Raw genomic sequence first — 22,266 nt, 5'->3', positions numbered from 1 at the left:
TCAATTCCGCTGCGACAATACGGATAATAAGTTGTATGGTTGTCAGACGAACACTTATCTATAGGTAAAGTTCTGAAAAGTGAAGGTTTGCCCCTCCCACCCATCATTCTCTTCCGATCGGGAACTCTGTGCAAAATATCCGTTCTGTACAAGACTGGTATCCTTCTCATGCCAACCAGTTCATCGTAAGTGTAATTTAAAGTGACACTTCAGGGGCATCACAACACACCTTAAAAATATGCAGATCTAAATTTCCAAACAATGTGTTAAGGAGTTTCCTGAAAAGACGAAAATTGCAAAAACACTATTTTTTCATTAATAACAGGCAAAATGGCTGCAACTGAGGTACATGTACAAATCCTACATGTACAAATTCTACTGACCAAAACGTGGTGCAATTGAACAGACGTTGAACGTTATTTCGCTTAGAATAGCCTTAGCTCAAAGAAGGTCAGCTAGAAACAGGGTGGCAGTTAATAAAGCAAAGATGTTTTCTGTTGTGGCCCGATCCCCTCACAAAATTACAACCACAAACTTATTCCTCCGATTGTGAATATGTTATGTTGGCGACGTATAGTGAAATGATTATCTTAAATAGTAGAATTAATCAGAGCTCGCACGAAAAGATTTAAGTGTTCTTTTTTCCCAATCGCTGTTCAAGATTGGAACAGTTGTGAAACAACTTGACGTTGGTTCGATGAACCCTTTACCATCTACATGGATAATCTTCAAATCAGATCCCATACCGTGCAAATAAGATCCCTCACCGAGCAAAAGTATTCTAAAAGGGGGCGGACAAGCGTAGTTTACAGTCTCCTTAGTAGGTCTGTTACATTTTCTACGAGTCTAGCCAACATAACGCCGTCTTTGATTAGCCTTCCCACAACATATTTTATGTGTTCTTTCCAAATTAAGATGTTAGTAATAGCAATTCCCAGGTATTTAGTTGAATTTACGGCCTTTAGATTTGACTGATTTATCAGGTTAACGATGTTTAACGGATTTCTTTTAGCACTCAAGTGGAACCATCAAACTTTTCGTTATTTAGGGTTAACTGCCAAGCTTAGCACCATACAGATATCTATTCTAAATCGTTTTCCAATTAGTTTTGATCTTCTGATGACTTTATTAGTCGATAAACGACAGCGTCATCTGCAAACAAACAATGACGGCTGCTCAGACCGTCTCCCTAATCGTTTGTATAGATAAGGAACAGCAAAGGGCCTATAACACAACATTGGCTACGCCAGAAATCACTCCTGATTTACTCGATGACTTTCCGCCAGTTACTACGAACTGTGGCCTCTCTGACACGATGTCACAAATGGCAAATGGCTCTGAGCACTATGGGATTTAACTTCTGACATCCTCAGTCCCATAGAACCTAGAACTACTTAGACCTAACTAACCTAAGGACATCACACACATCCATGCCCGAGGCAGGATTCGAACCTGCGACCGTAGTGGTTGCGTGGTTCCAGACTGTAGTGCCTAGAACCGCTCTGTCTTTACGGCCGGCAGGATATCACAAACCCAGTCACATAACTGAGACGATATTTCAGAGGCATGCAATTTCCCTACAAGCTACGAGACGCTTCTATGGTATGGTGTCAAAAGTCTTCCGTAAATCCGGAAATAAGGAATCAGTCTGAAATCCCTTGTCAATAGCACACTTCATGTGAATAAAGAGCTAGTTGTGGATCACAAGAACGATGTTTTCTAATCCCACGTTTATTGTTCGTCAATAGACCGTTTCCTTCGAGGTAATTCATAATGTTGAACACAATATATGTTCCAGAATCCTGCTGCATATCGACGTTAATGATGTGGGCCTGTAATTATGTGGATTACTCGTACTACCTTTAATGAATATTAATTCGACCAGTCTTTGGGTACGGATCTTTCGTCGAGCGAACGTTTGTAGGTGATTGTTAACTATGGAGCTAATGCATCAGAATACTCTGGAAAGACTCTAATTGATATGCAGTCTAGACCAGAAGACTTTCTTGTATTAAGTGATTTAAGTGGCTTCATTACTCCGAGGATATTTACTTCTATGTTACTCATGTTGGCAACCGTTCTTTGTTCGAATGTCTAAGTATTTACTACCTCGTCTTTTGTGAAGAGATTTCGGAAGGATATGTGTAAGTAACTATGCTTTGGCATCACTGTGTGTATGTCTTTAGCTATCGCTCAGAGAAGGTACTAGTTGTTTTTTGCCGCTAACATACTTCACATACGACCGGAATCTCTTTGGATTGTGGTCGAGCGGCTCTGGGCGCTACCGTCTGGAACCGCGCGGCCGCTACGGTCGCAGGTTCGAATCGTGCCTCGGGCATTGATGTGTGTGATAACCTTAGGTTAGTTATGTTTATGTAGTTCTAAGTTCTAGGGGACTAATGACCTCAGGAGTTAAGTCACGGAGTGCTCAAATCCATTTGAACCATTTTTTCTCTTTGGATTTTCTGCCGGAATTCGAGAGAAACGTTTGTTGTGGAATCTATTATAAGCATCTCGCATTGAAGTCCGCTTCAGTAAAAGATCGCCAATCATGGGGATTTAGGGACTATTTAAAATTGGCTTGTTTGTTTTTTGTTTCTGCAGCTGTGTTATGAACCGTTTTGTGTACCGATGCGGATCAGCTCTGTCGTTCGTTAATTTATTTGATATTAATCTCTCAATTGCTGCCGATACTATTGCATTGAATTCAAGCTACACCTGGTCTACACTCATATAATTCATTTGGAAGGAGTGGAGAATGTTTCTCAGGAAGGCCTCTAGTGAATTTTCATCTACTTTTTTGAATAGGTGTATTTTTCGTTTATTTTTGGAGAATTTTGGGGTTACAATATTCAATCTCGCTACGACAGCCCTGTGTTCACTAATGCATGTATCTGTTTTGATGCTCTTTATTGACTCAGGATCATTTGTTGCTAAGAGATCAAGTGTCTTTTCGCAACCGTTTACTACTCGCGTCGGCTCGAAAGAACGTTCAGAGAATGCGTTTAGTACAATTTAGGATGATGTTTTATGCGTCCTTCCGGAACTAAACATGTAGTTTCGTCAACATAAAGTCACGACCAACTATAATCGTATGCGTCGGGTACGTGTTTTTAAATTAAACTCAAGTTTTCTTTGAACCAATCAGCAACTGCATCATCTGAACTGGAAGGTCGTTAAATGGTCCAATTATTATTGTATTCCGGTTGCCAGCTATCACTCCTGCCCATACTAATTCACAGGAACTATCTACCTCATTTTCATGACAAGACAAACTGCATCTAACAGCAACAAACACGCCACCGCCAACCGTGTTTATCCTACCCTTTCGGAACGTTAGGTTCTTCGTAAAAGTTTCAGCCGAGCTTATCTCCAGATTTAGCCAGCTTTCAAAGCCTATAACGTTTAGGTTATCGGTGCCTTCTATTACCGCTTGGAGCTCTGGTACTTTCCCGACACAGCTACGGCAATTTATAACTGTTATACCGATGGTTCCTGTATCTACGTTCTTCCTCTGTTCGGCCTTCACCCTATGTGAGTGACAACCTTTCTCTGTTTTCCCGAACCCTCTAACCTAAGAAACCTCCGAGTGCACGCCACACAGCCCTTGCTACCCGTGTAACCGCCACCTGCGTATAGTGGACACCTGACCTTTGCAGCGGAACCAGAGACTCAACTACCCTTTGGCGCAAGTCGAGGAATCTGCAGCCTACACGGTCGCAGAACCGTCTGAGCCTCTGATTCAGACCCTCGACTCGTCTCCGCGCCAGAGGCACGCAATTGGTTCTGGAAAGGCTAGTCTGCTCATGTAGAGGTAGACACAGTCACAGTTACAGTTTTTAAACTCTGTGAAACAAGTTGTTCCACTCTTTCAGCTGTTGTAAGTAATATCTTGTCACAGTGGATGGTTTGTAATATCTTTATGCACAAATGATTTCTGATTTTTCCCAATTCCATTTTTGTTACTAGGACAACCTTTCATATTGTGACGAAGTCGGTGGTGATGTGAAACGTCACGATGAAAGCTTTAGTACCGATAGGTACAGAAAACTGAAACTCCGTGTTTGTAAAGGACGAAAATCGCTTTAAGACAGATTTTATTTTTGAGGTTAACGTTTTTTCACCGTCGAACTGCAACAGTACTTGTGTTTTATTTTCCCTACGTGCTGTTGGAACACTAACATCAAACAGAGATAGTCATACATTCAATACGTATATGTCAAAAACGCCTGGGAAACTTTCTGCTTTAATTTTAATGATTTCCATGTTAATATTGTATTATTTGTTTAGTTAAAAAACGAATGGAAAATCATAACGTACATAAACTGTTTCTGACGAAAAAACGAAACTAAACATCCTACATATTTGACTACAAATTGAATACAAAAATGTGTTACCTTGTTTACTTTCGAATGTGGATGATATAGTGATCATCACAACAGCATGTCTAAAAATTTCATGGGCAAGGAACATTTACACTTCTGCTACTTCTGTTTTTCTTTTACTTCATTTGACATTTTTATTATGTGTGTACGTTTGTTTATTTATACATTCGATAGTTCTGTTTATTCTAATACGAAGGATTTTGGGTGCTCTGTTGCTAAATATTTAATTCTGATAGTCGGCATTATAACATGATGATATTTATAATGAATTCTGATTGGGGGTGTCTTCAATGTTACGTCTGTGGAAGGAGTGTGTCGGTTTGCATAGGTAGTTACTTGTAACATGTCCTCACTCTTCTGAGGTTCTCCTCGAGCGTTCTATTCGGGCCATGCCCTTGAACGATCTCTGCTGCATATCCCCCTGCTCCGTCAAATCCAATACAGATGGCATCAAATACCACCTCAACAATCATGTGGATGTCTAGATCTATCTAACACTCCAGCCTAGGTGGACGAAAAGAAATGAGGTATTTCATATACTATACCAGACATTAAGACACGATCGACCATATTGTTTCAACTTTTCCGACGTGATAAATTTAGGGATTATGTTAACTGAAGTATTAATCATGACAAGCCTGGTGTACTCCGAAACATATTTTCAAAATCGGTGAAGAGACTGTGCTGAGTAACGGACAATTTGCTAAATAGCTAACTACGTACAAGGTTTTCCCACTAGTTCCAACAGCCATAAAATACGGGCACACGAAAATTGTATACTACTAACACCTGGAGTCACAGCTGTCTGTATCTCAGCCTCGCTGTCTCAATGCTTAAAGCATGTAAGGAAGTGAAACAGTGTAAATTCATTTGGTGCAAGGCCAGAGCTGAAACGTGCTTGGTTCAACACCTGCCATCCAATCGAGGCAGCTGATTCTGCATGACGTGGAATGTACTGTGTTGTTCTACATCTACAGGGATACTCTGAAAATCACATTTAAGTGCCTGGCAGAGGGTTCATCGAACCACCTTCACAATTCTCTTTTATTCTAATGTCGTATAGCGTGGAATGAATGAACACGTATATCTTTCCGTACGAGCTCTGATTTCCATTATTTTATCGTGGCGATCGTTCGTCCCTGTAGAGGTCGGTCTCAACAAAACAGTTCCGCATTCGGAGGAGAAAGTCGGTGAATCGAAATCCGTGAGAAGATTCCGTCGCAACGAAAAACGCCTTTCTATTAATGATTTCCAGCCCAAATCCTGTATCGTTTTTGTGACACTCTCTCCCACATTTCGCGATAATAACAAACGTTCTGCTGTTCTTTGAACTTTTTCGATGTACCCCGTCAGTCCTATCTGGTAAAGATCCCTCGACACGCAGCAGTATTCTAAAAGAGGACGGAAAAGCGTAGTGTAGGCAGTCTCCTTAGTAGGTCTGTTACATTTTCTATGTGTCCTTCCAATAAAACGCAGTCCTTGATTAGCCTTCCCCACAACATTTTCTATATGTTCCTTCCAATTTAAGTTGTTCGTAATTGTAATAACTAGGTGTTTAGTTGAATTTACGGCTTTAACATTAGACTGATTTATCGTGTAACCGAAGTTTGAGTTCCTTTTAGCACTCATGTGGATGACTTCACACTTTTCGTTCATTAGGGTCAACTGCCACTTTCCGCTCTATTCAGATATTTTTTTCTAAATCGTTTTACAGTATCTTTCTTCTGATGACTTTGTTAGTCGATAAACTACAGCGTAATCTGCAAACAACCTAGTACGGCTGCTCCGATTGTCTCCCAAAATCGTTTGTATAGATAAGAAACAGCAAAGGGCCCATAACACTACCTTGGGGAACGCCAGAAATCACTTCTGATTTACTCGATGATTTTCCGTCAATTACTACAAACTGTCACCTGTCTGACAGGAAATCACAAAGCCAGTCACATAACTGAGACGATATTCCATAAGCAGACAATTTCACTACGAGCCAATTGTGTGGTACAGTGTCAAAAGCCTTCCGTAAATCCAGAAATACGGACTCGATTTGAAATCCCTTGTCAATAGCACACAGCACTTCACGTGAATAAAGAGCTAGTTGTGTTACACAGGAAAGATATTTTCTAAACCCATGTTGACAGTGTGACAATAGACCGTTTTCGTCGAGTTAATTCATACTGTTGGAACACAATATATGTTCTAAAATCCTGTTGCATATCGACGTTGACGATATGGGCCTGTAAATTAGTGGATCACTGCTATTACCTGTCTTACATTTTGGTGTGACCTGTGAAGTTTTCCAGTCTTTGGGTACGGATTTATCGTCGAGCGAACGATTGTATACGATTGTTAAGTACGGAGCTAATGCATCAGCATACCCCGAAAGGAACCTAATTGGTATACAGTCTGGGCCAGAAGACTATCTTTTATTGAGTGATTTAAGTTGCTGCACAACTCCGAGGATATTCACTTCTACGTTACTCATGTTGGCAGCTGTTCTCGATTCTAATTCTGGATTATTTACTTCGTCTTCTTTTGTGAAGGCATTTCGGAAGGCTGTGTTTAGTAAGCGTGCTTTGGCAGCACTGTCTTCGATAGTATCTCCATTGCTACGCTCAGAGAAGGCATTGATTATTTTTTGCCGCTAACATATTTCACATACACTCCTGGAAATTGAAATAAGAACACCGTGAATTCATTGTCCCAGGAAGGGGAAACTTTATTGACACATTCCTGGGGTCAGATACATCACATGATCGCACTGACAGAACCACAGGCACATAGACACAGGCAACAGAGCATGCACAATGTCGGCACTAGTACAGTGTATATCCACCTTTCGCAGCAATGCAGGCTGCTATTCTCCCATGGAGACGATCGTAGAGATGCTGGATGTAGTCCTGTGGAACGGCTTGCCATGCCATTTCCACCTGGCGCCTCAGTTGGACCAGCGTTCGTGCTGGACGTGCAGACCGCGTGAGACGACGCTTCATCCAGTCCCAAACATGCTCAATGGGGGACAGATCCGGAGATCTTGCTGGCCAGGGTAGTTGACTTACACCTTCTAGAGCACGTTGGGTGGCACGGGATACATTCGGACGTGCATTGTCCTGTTGGAACAGCAAGTTCCCTTGCCGGTCTAGGAATGGTAGAACGATGGGTTCGATGACGGTTTGGATGTACCGTGCACTATTCAGTGTCCCCTCGACGATCACCAGTGGTGTACGGCCAGTGTAGGAGATCGCTCCCCACACCATGATGCCGGGTGTTGGCCCTGTGTGCCTCGGTCGTATGCAGTCCTGATTGTGGCGCTCACCTGCACGGCGCCAAACACGCATACGACCATCATTGGCACCAAGGCAGAAGCGACTCTCATCGCTGAAGACGACACGTCTCCATTCGTCCCTCCATTCACGCCTGTCGCGACACCACTGGAGGCGGGCTGCACGATGTTGGGGCGTGAGCGGCAGACGCCCTAACGGTGTGCGGGACCGTAGCCCAGCTTCATGGAGACGGTTGCGAATGGTCCTCGCCGATACCCCAGGAGCAACAGTGTCCCTAATTTGCTGGGAAGTGGCGGTGCGGTCCCCTATGGCACTGTGTAGGATCCTACGGTCTTGGCGTGCATCCGTGCGTCGCTGCGGTCCGGTCCCAGGTCGACGGGCACGTGCACCTTCCGCCGACCACTGGTGACAACATCGATGTACTGTGGAGACCTCACGCCCCACGTGTTGAGCAATTCGGCGGTACGTCCACCCGGCCTTCCGCATGCCCACTATACGCCCTCGCTCAAAGTCCGTCAACTGCACATACGGTTCACGTCCACGCTGTCGCGGCATGCTACCAGTGTTAAAGACTGCGATGGAGCTCCGTATGCCACGGCAAACTGGCTGACACTGACGGCGGCGGTGCACAAATGCTGCGCAGCTAGCGCCATTCGACGGCCAACACCGCGGTTCCTGGTGTGTCCGCTGTGCCGTGCGTGTGATCATTGCTTGTACAGCCCTCTCGCAGTGTCCGGAGCAAGTATGGTGGGTCTGACACACCGGTGTCAATGTGTTCTTTTTTCCATTTCCAGGAGTGTACATCCAGAATCTCTTTGGAATTTCTGTCATGTTCCGAGACAAAGTTTCGTTGTGGAAACTGTTATAGGCGTCACGAATTGAAGTCCGCGCTTCAGTAAAAGATCGCCAGACTTGGGGATTTTGCGTCCGTTTAAATACGGCATGTTTCTTTCGTTGTTTCTGCAACAGTGTTTTAACCCGTTTTCTGTACAAAGGTGGATCACCTCCGTCATGTGTTTGTTTATTTGGTATAAATCTGACGATAATATTTATCTGAATTCAAGCCACATCTCATCTACACTTATATTATTAATTTGGAATGAGTGGAGATTCTCTCTCAGAAAGGCTACAAGTGAACTTTATCACCTTTTTTTAATAGGTATATTTTCCGCTTAGTTTTCGAGGATTTGGACATTACAATATTCAATCTCGCTACGACAAACCTGTGTTCACTAATCCCTGATTCGATTTTGATGCTCGTTATTAACTCAGGATTATATGTTGCTAAGAGGTCATGTGTTTCCACAACAGTTTACTATTCGCGTGGGCTCATGAACTAACTGCTCGAAATAATTTTCAGATTTTGGGTTTAGCACAATTTCGGATCATATTTTATGCATGCTTCGGAATTGAACATGTTTTTCGCAGTCACATCGAGAGTAAAGTAAATTCACCACCAACTATTATCATATGAGTCGGGTAGGTGTTTGAAATCAAACTCAAGTTTTCTTTGAACCTTTCAGCAACTATAACATCCGAATTGGGGTGTCGGTAAAACGATCTAATTATTATTTTATTCTGGCTGCCAACTATGACTACTGCCCATATTATCTCACAGGGAGTATCTACTTCTATTTCGCGTCGAGATAAACTACTTCTGACAGCAACAAACATGCCACCGCCGATCGTGTTTACCCTATCCTTTCGCAACACCCTTAGGTTCTTCGCAAAGGTTTCGGCTGAGCTTATATCCGGCTTTAGTCAGCTTTTAGTGCCTATAAGGATTTGAGCATCAGTGCTTTCTATTAGTGTTTGGAGCACTGGTACTTTCCCAACACAGCCACGACAATTCACAACTGTAACTGAAGCCCTTCTTGTGGTTCCTCGAGACCCTTTAACGTAAAAAACCGACCAGTCCACGCCACACAGTGTCTGCTAAACGTGTAGCCGCCTCCTGCATATATTGGACTCCTGATCTATTCAGCGGAACCCAAAACCCAATCACCCTTTGGCGCAAGTCAAGGAATCAGCAGTCTACGCCGTCGTAGAACCGTCAGAGCCTCTGACTTACTTGTCAGACAAACCGGGGAAGTCTTACGTGCCGCCGCCTGGGAAGTCTTTAGCCACCTGCTTCACCCCTGAGGCGACCTCCCACTCGACCACAGGGGAGGGGTCAGCCTCAGAGCGAGCAGTAACTGGATTAGCCACCGGTGAGGAACGATCGGAGGACTCTGACGTGCTGGACGTCCCTTGGATCCCCACGGCCAGCCCACAACAGTGTTACCCATCCACTGCAGTCTCAAGCTGTGTAACCGAAGACATCACAGCCTGAAGATGAGAGCGAAGTGTCACCAAATCGGCTCGCATCCGCACACTGCAATCGCAGACCCTGTCCATACTAAAGACTGTGGGAAACTAAACTATTAATATGAATGGACTACCGGCACGTACTACGCACCCGTACTGTAGACCGTGACGAAAACGAACCAACTGCGTCTAGTAATACGCAGATATTCAGAAACCTAACTACGAAAGCACTCAGGTTAGACTAAATACTTGTAATACGTCACAAAATCGGTTTAGTTTCTGACGCAAATGAAAACGCGAGAACAGTGGCTACTAAATATTAAATTACACGCAGATACTCAAGAAACTAAAGTATTAAAGCACACAGATGATATAATAAATGAAATGTGCTCCTGGTTAGGAACTCGTAGATGTCACAGAAGCGGTTACTTCCCTGTTGCTTCGCTTCTTCTGCATTATCCCTCTGAGATCCCACTAACAATATCGATCAGCATTTGCAGCCTCCATTCACGACAGAAGCTCGATCAGTAGAAGACTTCTTAACGATCACAGACAGTCCGATAAGTTTTTTTACATATATCCTTTTTTAATAAGAATTTATGTCTTAGAAGTGATACTGAGATACGAACCACTAAGCTGCCTTATCACGGGCAAGGAGCCCTTATTTATCGCCCCCGTTGACTATATGAGCTACACAGTCCCCCATCACCAGCCTGTTGTCTGACTGGCCTGAAGCAGCCTGCGGCCCATCACAGATTGCTCTCCTGTGACAACCTAACTATCTGATACATTCTCAGTTGCCTGCTGGACTTATTCCAATCTCTGTTTTCCTCTACAGTTTCTACCCTCTAAAGTTCATTCTTGAACCATGAAAGTTATTCCATTATGTATTAACAGATGTCCAATCATTCTGTCAGTATTCTCCATACATTCCTTTCCTCACCGATTCTACGGAGAATCTCTTCATTACTTAATTTTTCAGTCTACCTTACTTTCAACACCATTCTGTAGCACCACATCCCAAATTCTTCGGTACTCTTCTGGCCCTGTTTTACCATAGCCCGTGTTTCACTACAATAGAATAATTTGCTCCAAACGTACATTCTCAGAAACCTCTTCCTCAAATTAACGGGTATATTTGACAGTAGTAGACTTTTACTGGACACGAATGATCTCCTCTGTTTTTAATGTCCTCCTTTCTCCGCATAATTCCTAAACTTCCTCTACTTTGTGAACCCCAGTAGATTTTACGTTTCTCACTGTTCTCAGTGTTGGTACCTCTCATTATTTTCTTCTTCCTTCCGTTTACTCTCAGTCCATATTGTGTACTCGTTATACTATTTATTCCGCTCACTGAGGAAAGCAATGTCATCAGCGAATCTAATCGTTACATGCTTGGTGAGCAGTCAGCCTGAGTGGAATATCTAAAGGACTGAGGGAATTTTTCCGAAACTACTTTATGCCAATCTGTTTTACGATTTTGGTAAAACGTACTATGATGAAACAGTGGTTGGATCTAGACATTTGCGAACAGGATGTTACTCGATGTGATTCTGTGCACGCTCGGTTCACGAGTGCAGGGTTGCTCTTAACAGGGGACGCCACCCCAAAGGCATTGCAGACCGTAGGACGATATAAGGTGGCCCTCTGATGGCCAACAGGAAAACTATTTTAAAGTTCATTGATCATCATTTAAATTCGACTGTGAGATTAATAACTGCATTTCGTTGAAGCTGTTTCTATTATGTTCATTCTGACCGAAATTATTATTATCTATCGTTCAGTGCGGACGTGTTGTAAAACAAAAGCAGTTTCCATACTCCTGGTTTTTTGAATATTTAAATAAATTAGGTGAAAGTATTATGGCTTTTATTACAGTCCAGCATCTACCCCTCCACGTCATAGACCCCTAACATTTCAAAAATTTCATAATCTCCAAGACGTCGAGAATATAAATTACAAACTATTATTTACTTGTGTTATTCAAATACTGAAAGCGATTTCAGAGCCGACTTTCAGGTTTCAGTGAAAAGAGCGGTATATTTTACTCGAACAAACCAACATATTTGTAAGTTTGCATACCTACATATTTATGATTGTTTCACATTATTCAAATCATTTGTCATACTTAGCAAATATTTTTATCTGTTCGGCCAAACTTTTATCATACTATGTAAATATTTATATCTTTTCGGCCTGTTCTTATAATTTTTGCGTATTTTGTAATTCAGTTAGACACGCTAAGTGAATTTGACCACTTACCACAGTGATCTTGTTTTGCATGTAGGACCTTTCTCGGCTATGTCAACACTTGTAGTGTTAAGTGACGAACTGCTTGACTGTTTTATCATCTAGATGTTCTGCCTCTAGCACAAATGAATATAAATATACACTATTAATTCAGCGCAAGAGTAATTAGCCTTAAGCTACATTTGCAGTTTCATACTATAGTCTTAAAATAAAAAAACTAAACTTATAAATGTTTACTCATTGGTGATTAACAGTGTATTAGGAATTATATGTTGTTGTTGTGTTAAAGCTGATACTCCACATCATTGGCGACTGACACATGAAGTCCTAATGAGTATTGTAAAATCAGAACAGTATCATTATTTCTTATTTTGGAATGTAAATTTTGGTTACGCAGAGAGACATATCATTGATGTTCCGCGAAGAGGTGCAGAGTTTTCCGTTTTACGTCCCACGTATATTTAACTTGATGTTCAGAGAGTTGTCCCCTGTCTTCGCTTCTCTTATGGTGTAGGTATCTGAGCGAATAACATCCTTTCACCATTCATTTTTCTTACTGTTACACACCTACTTAATTTTCTGCTCATTTAGAATCAGAGAAATTTATGTAAATACATCGTTGAACAGAGCACCTGTGGGAAGTTATTAACACTAAGATAAAATATCTTTTTGTGCTTTGACCAGTAGTTGTGCAACGAATGACCTCGACATTACGTGTGATTCGCTGTTGAATTATGGCAGCCTATGTACTGATATTTGCGGCAGTTCGCGTATAATATTGTCGTGTGAGATCCACGTCTAAAATGGTAACATTGCGAAATATTTCTCTCTGTGCAGACACATTTATAAAGGGAGATTCATGCAACCTTGTTGAAAGCAGTAATTGGTATTTCAGTATCTGTTAAAGGAGAGCAGGCTGAGAGTTAAGCCTAGATAACACAGGAACATATAAAGTCAGTATTTCAGAGATGTTTCATTCATAAATTTAATGAATTATACAGTCCAAATATTTATACAATTTACATAATTTTAATTCACATCGAGGCACATCTTTCTGGCGACGTGGCATCAGCAGGACTTCGTCGTCATCTGGTGTCCTTCTTGCCTCTTCGTAAGCGAGTGTAACCACCCATCACTCAACCGCACAACAGCCTTCACTCGGATTGTCTTCACTCAGGATCTCCGATGCACTCTCTGGCGATGTGGCATCAATTGAATTCTTGAACTTCTGCTGACCTTCTTGCCTCATGAATATGTTTACTGCTTGGTGAGCCAGTGTCCCCACCCACAATGACTTATGCATCAGTTTTCACTCCGACATCCTTCACCCAGGACCTCCGATGCCAATTTTGGCGTTGTGGCATCGGCGGGACTCACTCGTTAACTGATGGTCTTCATGTCTCATGAATATGTTTATTGGCTGGTGAACTTGAGTCTCCACCCATAATGCAATAGCCGAGCAGTTTTCACTCTGTCTTCACCCAGGACCTCCGATGCCATTTTTGGCGATTTGGCATCGGCGGGACTCACTCGTGATCTGATTGGCTTCATGTCTCATGAATATGTTTATTGGCTGGTGAACTTGTATCTCCAACCATAATGAAATAGCACAACAGTTTTCAATTTGACTTTCTACACGCAGGACCTCCGATGCCAACTTTGGCGATGTGACATTGGCGGGACTCACTCAATATCTGTTGGGATTAATGTCTCATGAATATGTTTATTGGCGGGTGATCCAGTGTCTTCAGGCACCACGCCACTGTACAACAGTTTTCGCCTCAATCTTCTCCACCCAGCACCTCCCATACCCTCTCTGTGACTTGGTATCGGCGGGACTTAAACGTCATCTGCGACTTTCTTCCCTCATGAATATGTTTATTGGTTGTTGAGCCAGTCTCTCCAGACTGCATGCAAACACACAATTTTCTTCACCCAGCACCTGTGACACCCTCTCTGGCGGCGTGGCATCGATGGAAGTATCCCGTCATACACCCTCCTTCTTGACTGATGAACATGGTTATTGGTTGATGGCCCAATGTCCCCACTCAACATGTAAGAGCACAACAGTCTTTGCCCCCAATTTGTCCATCCAGCACTTCCAACACTTTATATAGTGACGGAGGATCAGCTGGAGCTCCTCGTCATTTGCCGCCCTTGGAATACGTTTAGTGGGTAGTGAAGCGGTGAGCCCGGCCACCAAGTGGGCTCACAACTGTCTTCGCCGCCACTTTCTCCGCCCAGCACCTCCGACACCCTCTGCGGCGGCGAGGGATCGGCGGGATGTCCTCGTCACAATCCTTCACTGGCGGCTCATGGATCTCGGCGGTCGTCACAATTATCCAAGCGTCATTGACCTGCACAGAAAACAATTCTTTGCGTTAATATACTTAGAACCTACATCACATAGCAAGAGTACAAATATTCACTAAGATGATTTTCTTCCGAAGCATCGACTGTTCTGTTTTTTGTGTGATAAGATAAAAGAAAGACGATTCAAAACATACTCATGAGCAATGAATACCTCATTACTTATGATACCACAGCCGTAAATAGCCTTGTGCAACTTTGTAGTGGTCTGAAAATGCAAATGTTGGATGAATTCTGCCTGTAGTTTGAGGATTCCATTTGAATCTACTAGTAGTATGCAACGAATTTGGAGCAAAATGTGAATAGATTCAGTATCAAATAACATAAGAAAATCACACGTCCTACATTATTATCCCCTGGGAGATTTGAACAAGTATTTCAGCTAATTGCTAAAATCTGACCCACACGTTTTGGGCTCGTTATTAGTGGAGCTATGAGTTCAGTACATCTCATTAAAAGTGGATAGCAATTGATGGGTGGACAAGAAGTGTCACGAAATTGTTGGTCTTGCAGTTTGCGCTGAAAATACAAGAAATATGAACTAAGCTCGTCCCAAGGAGTATGCTAACTTGTGCACTAGATACCGATCAACAGATATATCACAATGATAAGAAATGTAAGATTCGCGATCTCAACGGTCCCGTCAATGTCCTAAGTAATACTTCTTCGGATTTAGATAATTTAGAAGAACGCCACCATTTTGAAGATGGGCAACGTCAGTGGGCAGCAGTGTATGAGCTTTGAATGGGGCGGGACGGTGGTGGTGGTGACGTGGAAGGTTGGGTGGGGGTGCTTCATTATTCGCCAGTGTGTAGTATCAGAACTTGGTCAGGAATTTCGTCGTCCCCTATCCTGCCGGTAGTGTGTCACATCCACCCTTAGTGACAGCCGCAATGCTAGCTTACCTTCCTGATGACTTTGCCGCAGTCTACGTCAACAGCAGCAGGCGGTGGCCAGGTCTTCTCCGCCTGCGCTGCCAGCAGCACCAACTCGTCCACGTCTGAGCGCAGCCGCCAACGCGCGGTGCTCATCCTCTGTGGGAGATTTGTTTCCACCTTGACAATTCATTCTTTTGTGGTTACTTGCGTTTTTTTCTACTCTTTATTTAAGTATAATATTTCTTGTGTGTTTATTCACGTATAAAATAAAAACTATTGCAATATTAACGTTATCAAATTTGGCAGCTTTGCAAATTACAGTTAATGTATCAAAAAACCTGCAATTTAGCTGCTCATCGTTGGACTGGTTCTCGGATGGTAATAAGGTGAGAACATCGATACTATTTTACCTTGTGTCGAGATCGAAAATATGTTGTAAGTAGAATAGTGAATCAAGCGAATTACTCTGTAAATTAGTTCATCAATTTAAAACGATTTGTTGCCAACTCTTGAAGTTTTACATGTTACTAACAGCATTATACTTCTCATTCCTATCACTATATTGATGAAAATGTGCGGGTGAATAAATGTGACTTCAGTAAGCTATATCGTGCAAAATATCTATTGTGTCCGAGTGTATTTGCATTTATGTGCAGATTCGAACAGCAGTTTTTGTCGAACTGTTGCGTACAATGTACTCATTAGAGGAATGGCTAGGCGGTCCATTAATACTTCCATTGATTGATGCTAGAAACTCGTTTATACGAACGTATGAAGGCAACTGTTATTCAAAAATTGACATTCTTCGATTAACCAAGGTGCACTTGCCACTTTCAGTAGTGGTTATAGCAATTTGTTATGTAATGGGTGTATTGTCCTACTAAGTACAAAATACATACTCATGATTATTACTCTTTTTTCAATAAATCTCGATGGTTCTCACCTCTGGCTTTCCAATTAAATCTTCATCTATCAAGTCTTCGAAAGACTCATCATCTGACTCCGTCCTAAAGCGGAGGCAGAACGCGCCCAAAAGCCTGCGGAACATCTGCGAAGAAAAATAAATAATAATTTCAAGTATGGACCAGAGTTAAAACGTTAATATATTAGAACGACAGCGTGTCCACTGTTGGCGGCTGGGCAGTCATGAAGTTAGGAATTAGAACATATTGACAATATGCAGATGAAATTACTGGAAACGTCTCCATCTCTGATAATGAATGATTTTTTCCGAAATGTAAGTATTTGTTCACAAATAACTAATAAAGTCTTACTAATGTTTTTAGGTAGTAGAAAGATAACACTCAGACTCATTCAATTTCAGGGACATTGGGTGGACTTATTACGGTTAGTAGAAGAGAAACACAAACATCTTTCTGATTGGTGTTAGATACATCACGTAAGAGTGACGGGTTTCACTGTTCATAGAGTAACAATTTTTCATCATTACATGAGATGTAAAACAGAATGCTATTAGTTACACATGTGGTACTTTTCTTGTTGGTTACTTCTATGTGCCCTTCCTCCATATTCCCACACAATAATCTCCTTCCAGTTTCATGCCGCATCTGCATGAAAATAGGCTACCAGTCTTTTTCTCGGAAACGGCTCCCAAAGAAAGGGAGCAAAAGTACCAAGCGTCCAACAACCAGTGCCACTCTTTATATCGAATGACAACCACCGCCGCGGTGGTTACCTTGTACTAAGGATGAGAAGGAATAGTAGATTGAGGTAGAGGTGAGTTTGAGTCACATCTGCTTCATACAGCTGTAGATGGGTTCAAATTATCATTAACTCAAAATTATTTATTTATTTAGGGGCTTTAGATCAGCTTCATTAGGAGAAAAATGTAGTCATTAATCTCAAAAAGAAGTGGTGTTTTGCTGTCACATCGTTGTTCAGCTCTACCGCAGAATAGTTGGTGTACACAGTTTGGCTTTCTGTTGTCTTGTGCTTCTGCTAATTAGTTGGTGACTTTCTGAAGTAGTCAGCATACTATAGGTCCAATAGCCGAGCTCGCTTAGACTTCATTACTTCCTGAAGCTACCAAATAGCTCTGATCACATCATTTGTGAACGTAGAAGGAGACAGTGGAACAATACTAATGTCTCATAGAATATTTCGGTTCTAGAATACATGAGATGAATTCAAGTGTAGTAGCACGTGTCTTTCGATTTCTGAATTTACACTGTGGGTTGGTGAAACAACCTTCAATTGAAGTGAAATAGAGACCATGCGTTGCTCACATCGTCAGATTGATGGAACTGAACATGCTTCTATTGAAACTGATTCTGAAAGTGTCTAGTTTTTACTCTAGACACTCATCCCTGCTTCCACTGACTGATACATCTGGTGCGGTTAAGGCTATAAAAAAGCTCTCAAACGGCTATAACTCTGGGATTCGTAAGAATATGCCTGCAAAATATACGTGCAAATGCAGGCAGATATTCGGTGTTGATATTCACGTAAATCACAATAATGCCGACAATGAAAACAATGTCGAGAAAATATGAATATGAGGAAAGATAGTGAATGATGCGTATTCATTTTCTACGGAAAAAAATCTATAGCTATCTGTATTGGATGAGGTAACTTTAAGTTGAGATTGTAAAATGAAAGATAACGAAAAGTCTTGCACTGGGGCCATAACTTGTGTTTGCCGGGACTAACAGAGCGTTGCGTGTTCTACTGGCTGGCGAAAGTTCCACCGAAACGAAAGCCGCATCGAGTGATCGCCAAGAAAGCGTAGTAAGACCTCTAACGGTCTCGGTATACCAGTACGATAGGATCAGAAGCAGCACAAGAATGTTAGCCGAAGATTTTCTTTCTTGCAGAAAAATACCGGCGTTCAACAATTCTATACAGGTACTGAAAATTTATGGTAAAATAGATAATCGTTATGTTTAATTACGGATAAACGTAATGGTGCCTATAACAAAGATAAATAATCACATTCTCTGTTTACACAAGAATAGTTCTGAACATACTGAGCACGTGTCGCCACATAGTAGTATAAATATTTAGGGTAGTACAAAAATAAAAACGCAATGTGACCGTATCTATATATCAGTATTAGGGAAGGTGAAAGCATGACTTTCGTTTCTTTGAAGTGCATCTATAAATGAAATTGCCTACAAGCCATTACTGGGTTACGGTATATGGTAGCAGTATTATTTCTGTGCAAAATGTCACTAGAAATCATGCGAAATCTGAGACGTGCTGCTAGCATGGGCCAACTGAAGAATAGGATTTAACTCATCGGCTTTGCCCGTCGACGTCATATATTAATCATGGATATTAGCGTGTTTAGTTTCGAACCGCTTACAATAAATCGATTATATTTAGTGGCAAGATGTCATAACCGTATATAAAATTAAATGATTATGTTATTTAGAGACAGATATTGCGAATGCTTATTGTCGCTTGTGGTAATTTTAAATCATTTATGTACACATTTAGAACTCCCTCGTTTTTGAAGAGCAGACACTTCTTCTTCGGTCAATTGCCTTTCAGTGAGTTTGACCACTGTGCGTGACACGTCGGGAATCGCCTTGTCTGTCTGCTTCCGGCATCGTTCAAACTTTATCATCTGTCGTTCAGTGCAGCACTCTAATTCGTTCTGCTTGCTCGTATGAGTGATGCTGGCGATCTTGTCCCAATCAGCTCGATGCATTGTGCTACTTAGTTGATAGAAAATGTCCAAAAGTTCAACATCCGTTCTTGCCAAGTCTCTCCGTGTAAGAATTCACTCACGAGGGAAAGATCGTTCCTTTCTCTCATAGATACGATGTGCTTGGGCGCTGGTGAATAAGCACTAACATTTACAGAAAATATAATATAGAAGTTCCAGTTATTTAGAGCAAAAGCCAGGAATAAACGGATCGAAACGTTTCCTTAGAAGAATCTACATCGACCATCAGAAAGATTCTCGCAGCCCTTTCTTTAAGAGATGTCAAACTTGGATTTCATTGACATTACATTCCTTCGCGGATGAGAGTAAAGGCCCCACAGAAGGATCAGTTATCAGGTGGGTATTCAAGGGTTCGGGGTCGTTCACAGAGAGTCATGAATCGCGCCCTCCACTCCACCAAACAATATAGGTGTAGATGCAGCTGCAGATGTAGATGAGTAAAGCTCTGAAGTCCTTGTGACTAACGATAGTCCAGTGAGAATAGATATTTAACTACAAATCAATTTTTACTATGCCACGCATCTTAAATCAGAAAAAAACTGTAAGTGTCCCTAGTTCCGTACAGAAGCTTAAGCCCTTACACATAATACAGCAAAACATTTGATTGTGAATTTTTGATTGCTATGAAAGATACTTGTAAGGTTTAAAACTAAATACGTGGACAGTGCGCAGCACATTAAAGAGTTCAAGAATTAATTACTTCTTGCATGCGTTCCACGTTCTTCAATTTAGATATTACAAGTACGTTCATAGTTTTTCAGTACTATCTCTAAGAAAATACGATCCCGCACGTGGATGTGAACAATTAATTTATACTTCTTACTCCGATTTAGAAACATAGTATATTAAAAGTTGATTTTTTTGAAAATAATTGTTTCCTGCTTCTTATCTGATGTGTGTCAAACTTTATCATCCTATTTCAACGACATCGATAGCAAATGATGTTAATTCGCGTAAACAAGATGTTGACTGGTTACTTACGGTTCCGTTCAGCGTCCCACCAAACAGTGCCTTTTCAAGTTCTTCTATTTGAAGACGGTTTTCGGCAAGCGACGCAGATATTCAGTTGAGAAGCTTGTGGCGCTGAGATGGAGAACTATAGCACAACGAATAACTCGACAAAAAGCACGTAAGCACAGATAATATGTTTACGCAGCACGATTCAGAATCGCAATGTTGCTACGCAACTGCCCGCATCATGTCGTGCGATATTTCATTGTTGACAAATTTGCCTGAGATACAAACTAATGAGGGATGACCGCTCTTGGCTGTACCACAGAGCCTCACCAACCATACGTATTGCGTTACTAGCCTGTTAAGATGCCAAGTGTCCAGTGTAATTCAATACAAAAGTACACGTAAATTCCAGGAGTACGCTAACTAATTTTTAATTACAAATTTCACTATCAGACTTCTAATTTTTTTTAATTACGAAATTTAAAGGAATTATCTAGGTTTATTTTTTAGATGACGTATTTACATAAATATTTGTAACGGAGAATAGTTACAGGAAAGTGCCTGGACAATTGTGTAACAACACGTCTTTAAAAGCAAGCGGTCGATCTACCGCTTTATTCATATTTTTCGGTGACTGCAACGCCTCGCTTTGTTTCCCTTGCTGTTAATTTTGATCAGCTTATAATGAGTTGTAAAGTGGTGGTGATGACTGCGTAATTTTTAATTCATGTATATTGTGTAGTTTGGATAACACTGAACCTTTAGTTTTACCAAATATGGTTGCATCAGACATTTACCAACAAAGTTTGGCGTTTATCAGCTGACACACTGAGTGAGTTTGTGGTTCGATGGACTGTGCAGAGGTATGTTCCAGATTGTGAAAGGATTTAGGATGGGTCTGTGTCCTTCGAGTGTCAGACGAAACTCAGAGAAATATGCAATGGTTTGGATGGGTCGCTATAATCCCCAATGGCTACACACCCAATGCGATGGGGAATAACAAAGGAGGAATTCTGGCGTGGTGTGAAGCTCGGCTCATGAGAGGTTCGAAGCGCGTATGCGGTAGTTAATGCTAGGTCACCCCTCCAAGCGAATCGACCTCTCTTGTGGATATCATTTACACACACGATTCAGCTCTTTCAATACAGAACTGTATGTGTAGTACAGCGACAGGCAATCTAGGTACACTTCCATGGTCAGTGCTTTATTTGAAATCTGCACAAAACAGGAAGAGAGTGAGATAATTTCATTAAAATGAAGAGAAGTGTATATATTTGATGTAAATTAGTGGTAAACTACGTTTACATTTCGGAAGCATTACCTGCACCAAGAAGTGAGACTTAATCAAAAATGATAGACTACTTTTGAAACTGACTTCAGGAGGGTTACACATTTGTCGAAGCTTAATCACAAGACATTCACCGTACAACAGTTCCTGAAACGTGTAATTATCAATATTCAGAATCCATGAATACGTATACTGAAGAAGAGCAATAAACTGATATTCAGTTCCGCTGCGACAATACGGATAATAAGTTGTATGTTTGTCAGACTAATTTTCAGCTATAGCTATAGCTATTCTGAAAAGTAAAGGTTGCCCCTCCCACCCATCATTCTCTTCTGATCAGGAAGTCTGTGCAAAACATTTGTTTAATGAGACAATGCAAGACACTGACCAGTTCTGTACAAGACTGGTATGCTTCTCATGCCAACCATTTCTTTGTAAGAGCAATTTAAAGTGACACTTCAAGGCCATCACAACTCACATTAAAAATATGTAGATCTAAAATTCCAATTAATGCTTTGCGGAATTTCCTGAAAATATGAAAATGGAGAAAATCTGTGTTTTCTTTAATAACAGGCAAAATGCCTTTAACTGAGGTTCATGTACAAATCCTACATGTACAAATCCTACTGAACCAAAACGTGGTGCAATCGAACAGACGTTGAACGTTATTTTGCTTAGAATAGCCTTAGCTCAAAGAAGGTCAGCTCGTTTTATACTGTCGCGAAACAGGGTGGCAGTTAATAAAACAAAGAAGTTTTCTGTTGCGGCCTGATCCCCTCACGAAATTACAACCACAAACTTATTCCTCCAATTGTGAAAATATTATGTTGGCGACATATAGTGAAATGATCATCATAAA

The sequence above is a fragment of the Schistocerca americana genome, chromosome 6, assembly GCF_021461395.2.
Source record: "Schistocerca americana isolate TAMUIC-IGC-003095 chromosome 6, iqSchAmer2.1, whole genome shotgun sequence".
Classification (NCBI taxonomy): domain Eukaryota; kingdom Metazoa; phylum Arthropoda; class Insecta; order Orthoptera; family Acrididae; genus Schistocerca; species Schistocerca americana.
This window is presented reverse-complemented; position numbering follows the sequence as displayed.